Below are 7,500 nucleotides of genomic sequence, written 5' to 3' on the forward strand. Positions count from 1 at the left end.
GGGTCGGGGGCTGGGGGTCGGGGGCTGGGGGTCGAGGGCTGGGGGTCGGGGGCTGGGGGTCGAGGGCTGGGGGTCGGGGGCCGAGCACGACACACAGACAGAGAGGCGCGCCCACCGACAAGGGGAATATTTTCAGCTTAACGTATCGCGAACGATTCCGATAACTGATGGCTTCCTCGAATACCACTCATCCCCCTCCCCCCCACACCTCCCCTCCTCCTTTCCCTTCACCTCCACCCCTCCCCTCTATCCCCCTCCCCCACACCTCCCCAGCCAGCTCCTCCTCGTCTCGTGCGAGAAGCATCGGAAATCTCCAATCAAGGAATCTGTCGGAAATTGACGTAATGCATATTCCTGCAGTGGACGGGAGAGGGAATGGTGGGGAAGGGTGGATGGGAGGGGAAGGGCGTATGGGAGGGAATGGGTGGACGATTGGGTTGAGGGGTGGACGAGAGGGAGAGTGATAAGGAGAGGTAGACAGTAAGAAAGTGACGGCTCCTCTGGGGATCATGAGTATTTTAGGCATGTACAGTGAGTGACATTTAGCTAAGAATTAAGAATGATGACATGTTACTATTTAAGTAAACATCGTAAATTAAACATCGTAAAGACACGATGTTTTGGACCTAACTTTAGCTGGACTCAAAATGCCTGCCAGTGATTTAAGGAGAAGAATTTTTGATTTTTCGAAGAAAAGGAATGGTGCTCAAGCACATGGATGGTCGGAGATAGAACGCCGACCTGCATGAAGCGAGACCATCGCTGTACCTTCCAGTCCAAACATTTGAGCAGTTCAGGACTAAGGTATGACTATTGGTTGGTCAGAAGGCTCATGGATCGAGTGCTAAGGGAGGAATTCAACCACCACCACACCGTGAACAATCTAGTAAAAGCAACGCAATATGGTTTTGTTAAAAATAAATCCTGCCTTTCACCCCTGCTCTCATTTTTGGAGACGTTAACCAACCAATCAAAGAACTACGAGTGAACGTAGTATACATGGACTTCACTAAAGCTATTGATAAGGTATTACATTAAAGACTGGCAAGGGTTGATTAGTACACGGTATAAATGGTAGACAAGTTGAATGGATAAAACAATGGTTAATACAAAAAAAGCAAAGGGTCGTATTAAATGTACACGAATCTGACTGGAGAAATGTGGTGAGTGGGGTACCGCAAGGTTCCATTTTGGGGCCAACATTTTTTTGTTGAACGCATCAATGACTACACCAGTGAGAATATTTCACACTACATCACCAAGTTAGCAGATGGCGCTAAAATTTATACTAACGTTGGAAGTGACAATGATGGTGAGGCCTTACAAAGAGATCAACATGAACTCCACAAATGATCAGATGACTGGCAACTCTCAAATCAACAACATTAGCTTGCAGCAGATTGAGAAGGGCAGTTAAGGAAAGTTGGAGCATACAATTAAGGAAAGTTGAGGGGAGATTGATGAGGTCAAGGGATGTTGAGGGGGCGGGGGGGGGGGGAGGGGGTTGATGAGGTGACGGGTAGCGTATGAGGGGAGGTAGATTAAGTCACGGGTAAGAGAAGTTGAAGGGAGGAGAGGGATACCAAGGGCGGCCCTACAAGCCGCATGTACTGTTCCTTGTCCCTTGGGTAACATGGCGGCCAGACGACAGCACGGAAGAGAAATAAGAAGAGGACAATGCAAAAGGGTAAGACGGAGAAAGAAAGGAAGAAGCGAGCAGTGAGGTAAAGACAAAAATTAGGAAGGAAGGACTGGAGGGGAGAGGGCTGAGGAAAAGAGAAGGGAAGAAATGACTCAACGCTGAATGATCTCACAACAAGAGAACACTGAAGGTCAAGCAAAGAAAACGGGACATGTCACTCAAAGTGTCGACCAAAATTACCCTCATTCACTTTCGCGAAACTCCTAACCCCCGCCCCACTCCCTCCCCCTGACTCCTAACCCTCTGACACCTAACCCCCTTCCCCCCCCCCCATCCCGTTTTTTATTAAGCATTTCCAAGTAGCCACAGTTCAGTCCGCATCAACTTACACGAATTCTTGTGCATCCATCTTCAATTTTCGCTCTAATACCACACCAACTCAGCGGTACGACCCAAGCGGCTTGACACCCAAGCAGGAGCTGCAACAAAGGCAAGGAGACCTTGACTGAGGGAAGGCCGACTCTAAGGAGTAATACCATTAAGGTCTCGGGTACCCGAGAGTGACGTGTTCCACCGAGGGATGGCGGCCTGCTGCCTCACGCTCATGTCTCACTGGTGATGGAGTCAACAGCACGACGTTAGTCTCACCAGCTGAGTGTTGGAGACAGTCATGAGCTGACCTCCCCGGGCCTAGCCTCCGGGTCCACGGGGCCTAGCCTCCGGGTCCACCGGGCCTAGCCTCCGGGTCCACCGGGCCTAGCCTCCGGGTCCACCGGGCCTAGCCTCCGGGTCCACCGGGCCTAGCCTCCGGGTCCACCGGGCCTAGCCTCCGGGTCCACCGGGCCTAGCCTCCGGGTCCACCGGGCCTAGCCTCCGGGTCCACCGGGCCTAGCCTCCGGGTCCACCGGGCCTAGCCTCCGGGTCCACCGGGCCTAGCCTCCGGGTCCACCGGGCCTAGCCTCCGGGTCCACCGGGCCTAGCCTCCGGGTCCACCGGGCCTAGCCTCCGGGTCCACCGGGCCTAGCCTCCGGGTCCACCGGGCCTAGCCTCCGGGTCCACCGGGCCTAGCCTCCGGGTCCACCGGGCCTAGCCTCCGGGTCCACCGGGCCTAGCCTCCGGGTCCACCGGGCCTAGCCTCCGGGTCCACCGGGCCTAGCCTCCGGGTCCACCGGGCCTAGCCTCCGGGTCCACCGGGCCTAGCCTCCGGGTCCACCGGGCCTAGCCTCCGGGTCCACCGGGCCTAGCCTCCGGGTCCACGGGCCTAGCCTCCGGGTCCACGGGCCTAGCCTCCGGGTCCACGGGCCAAGCCTCCGGGTCCATGGGCCTAGCCTCCGGGTCCACGGGTAAGCCTCCGGGTCCACGGGTAAGCCTCCGGGTCCACGGGTAAGCCAAGCGAGCAACAAACCTCAGATTCGCAGGTGAACATCAGATACGAATGTAAAACACGGGTAAACAATTAAACATCTCGAGCAAAGGTAAACCTGAGGTACACAGATATACCTCAGGTACACACACGTACCTCATAATCCTCATAATCTCAGGTATATATACTCGTAAACTAAACATAGTTTTATTTTAATTTTCTATAAATTTTTTTTTTATATTTTAAAGTGTATACTCACAACACTTCCTGGAGAGCAGGAGTGTACTATGAGTGGTCATGTGTGACAAGTATGATCAGAAACTATAAGGATCAAGGGTCACTGGATTAGATAGCTTACAGTTGAGAAGGCTGAACATACTAAACACATTATCACTCTCACTGTCTTTCTCTCTGTTTCTCTCTAAAAATGTGTAGGCCTTTTTTCTATGTCGAGTATTATATATATATATATATATATATATATATATATATATATATATATATATATATATATATATATATATATATATATATATATATATATATATATATGGGGATACCACCACTGGTGCAATTGTATGGACCCATAGCCTCAGAGAAGAAAATAAAGAGTATTCCGAGAAGAAGACCTTGTGGATTCACACTGAACACCTTAATACTTTCTTCTATCACCACTATTCTTTTTTTATTTATTTTATTAATTTTATCACAGTTTACAGAAAACAAACTTATGGAGTGGGAAGAGATAATGAAGCCCATACAGAAACAGAGAGGACTATCAAAACTGATGGAAAGAGCAGATAACCCTGATGAATGATGACTGCAAGAAACAGATGGAGCAATTAGGAGAGAATCTCGAGGGAAAACTAAATACAACTCAGGAACTACATAATTTCAGACCCTAGGAGACTGTAGCTAATAATGAACTATCTACGTGTAATACTTGCTCCACAGGGGTGACTACCTGCCAACCCTTCCACTCACAACTAAGAGGTCGTGCTTCCTAGGCTATGATAACCAGTGTTACAATTGCAGCCTACTTTGAAAATATTTGCTACACATCAAACTTGCTAGGTTAGGTAGGTTGCATTGGATCGTTCATTTCTGGCTAGGATAGGAGGTTGGGTTGATAAATGAAGATCAGGGACTGCACCAACGACACAGAATAATACTATTATAACTTTGCTGAAATAAACAATTGCGAATTCAGATAAGCTGAGCGTAAAATGCGATTACAATTCAGAGTACCCCAATTATATTAATTGCCAATTATGTTGTGCAATCGTACACACTAATTGTGTCTATTTTCCAGGTTTTAAAAAATTTCTGCTAAACACGCACTCTGCTGAGTTTGTGATGAACATAATTCCACCTTCCTGAAGACTGTAGAATTTCATAAAAATATTTTGTTCTGAATAGGATATAAAATCCCTTTTGACTCTGATTTCAGAAATTTCAATGAATTGCAAATATGACTCGGAAAATATATACTTTGAATGGCACCGCTAGCTTGTGACCACATGGATGAACACCGAGACGTAAGTATGGGGGCTGGAGGCCGGAATAATCAATGTTTGAGCGCACATCGAAACGAAAATAAAATTACAACAAAGAAGAGACTGAGCTACACGAGGAATTTATGGAATCTCCACCCACAATTTTCAACAGAGATGCAGCAGAGAGAGGTCAGAAGAGATGAACCAAAAGTGACAAACTCAATACGATCTGCTGATATTATGCATTGAATACATTTAAATATGGCTTATCTATAAGATCTTATGAAATATGCAGATATAATCACCAAAAGAAATGAGGAATTACCCCTTAATACAGCCACATGTCATTCCCCCCAAAAATATAAATTTCCACCAATAACTGCCTAACAGATCGCTTAATAAGAGAATGTTACGACAGACTGCCCAGGATTTTATATCCAGGAAACGAGGAAAATAAAACAATGAATGCAAGCAACTATATATAGAAACAGCCACAGGCATGGTTTCTAGCAAAATGAAGAAGAAGAAGAAGAATTGTTAGACCAAAGAGCTACCAACAACTTTGTCAAATCCTAGACAGAATACTAGCTGGCACTTCTACTAGTCCCCCCAAAATTAACACCAAGTAAAATGCTCAGCATATCCACACATACGATATCATTATTCACATTTTCCATTTTATTACAAACCACCTAAATAAGATACAGCATTTACAACTGTAGTTGAAACTCACACAAAGAACTAATGCGACAGCAAAATATTGCTACCAGTACACAATCTTTTCAGATGTGACGAGAAACACAACCTGCAGGACTTGTGTCAGCAAAGCACTGCCCTGTCTAAGCTCTCGACATGACACTCACTCATCAGCACTAAGCTGCTAAACACAAATAATATAGTGGAAGTACTGATAATTAAAACAGAAATATTGAGCGAGGTAATTGTACTTGTACATAAATCACCAAATGCAGATCAGAAGCCTGACGACGAAACTGCACATCAGAAGACGGAGACACGACGACATTTCGGTCCGTCGTTTCTCCATCTTCTGATATGTGGTTTGGTCATCATATCTTCAGCCCCGTTACTGTGACTCATCGTCTGCAGATAAGAAGCTGTTGAATGAAGATATACTTCTTAGAAAATCTCACAAGCCCAGCCGCCGATCATCATTTTAGCTAGTGGCTTAAATTTACTGCTCCTAAAATTAAAAGAAAAATGACAGGCACCTTCATATTAGGTAAAATTCCAAGAAATATTCAAGATGAATATTCACAAAGAAATAACCTCCTGCTGATGTGAAACAGATTTGGCATAAACCAGCAAATAGTGTAATCAAAATAAGAGAGAAGAAATTTCAGCAAAATAAATTTGTATTGTAAACACACATTACCTGGGAACTAATAAAGCACTACCTAACATAAATAAGCGTAAAAGAATAGTTTGATAACGCAAACCTAAATACGTTCCTGGAGAAAATAATAGCAGTAGCACTAGATATATATATCAAGCCACATACCATTAAGAAAAATGAAAGATAAAAAGTTTAGAGGAGAATGGCACCTTCTTCATAGGCTAGGACAGATCACATATCCACCCACACGCTCCACTCTCTCCATGAACGATAAGGTTGGCTGTGTAAAAAAGTGTGAGCGATCGAACTAAAGCTTCACTAATTATACATAATCCAGAAGGGGCAGAGAGAGAGAGAGAAAAAGGAGAGTCAGTGAAATTAGGCCGAACCCAAAATATTTCATCTCCTTTGCAGAGTTTAGGGAAAAAACGAATCATTTATTTAATCTTTGACAAGAGATGGTGAAACTTTCACTGACGACCACAAACAAATGAGTGAAATACCGAGGATACAGTAAGACTATTATAATTTAGCACTTAAACTAATTTGAAGATCGACAAATAAAATGTTTTTATGAATGTGACGCCAACTTCTACTGATATATCGGTTTGCACTAACTCTACTCGACTCTGAAGTAGCCGTAGGCAGAATGTCCATGCACTCCTCCTCAGACCCAGTCATGGAATATATTTACAAAGAATTAAAAAAATATATATTATAGGCCTTCAAATAATTGGGAGATTTCACCTGGATATCAGTGTTATTATCCACACCCTTAAAATGGCGGCGGTTGCACTACTCCAGAACTAGCGTAGTACACAGACGTTATTAACCAATGGCACTAACATCACACATCATAAACACCTTTAAAGGGCGCTTAAAAGCAAGATCGCAAACCACATGGACTCACAATGTGCACATAATGCTGGCCAATATGGGTTTAGAGCAGGATGCTCCCAACTATGGCAGCCTTTGATGCCACCTGAAGACAAACAAAACGATGATGTAACATATACAGATTACGCAAAAGTTTTCACAAATGTGACCATAGTGTAATTGCACAAAGAATGCACACAAACGGAATTACTAGCAAAGTAGGAAGAATGATCTCATCTCTCCTAACGAGCAGAACTCAAAAAGAGTAATTACCAACAAAGTAAAATCCGGATCATCAACCGTGGAATGCTTAGTCTACCAGGTTCTTGCTACAAGTACTTGCTCTAGTAATTGTTCTCATTACTATATCGGGCGTAGCGAATGACAAACTATTGTAACCTACCATCCTGTGAAGACGACCGCAAGATGTTTATGACAGTACACAATGCAGAGGAGACCGCAGACTTTCCCACTGATATAAATCAGGTGATTCAGCGAGTCACAGAAAACAACACAATGTTCAATGTAGAGAAGTTCCACCGACTTTGTAATGGTAAAGTCGAAACCATTAAAACGACAACCACATATAAAATGCAGTCAAATCTAATGAGAAAAAGCAATGTAAAGGATAATCTTGACAGAAAGCCTTACTTCTAACATATACAACTAAGTAGCTATCCAAACAGGAAAAAAATGACAGGCTGGATAAAAAAAAAACATCTCAACAAGAGATGCCAAACCAATAATGGTATTTTTTATGACAAAAGTT

Source organism: Procambarus clarkii, chromosome 39 (genome assembly GCF_040958095.1).
Source record: "Procambarus clarkii isolate CNS0578487 chromosome 39, FALCON_Pclarkii_2.0, whole genome shotgun sequence".
NCBI classification, from domain to species: Eukaryota; Metazoa; Arthropoda; class Malacostraca; order Decapoda; family Cambaridae; genus Procambarus; species Procambarus clarkii.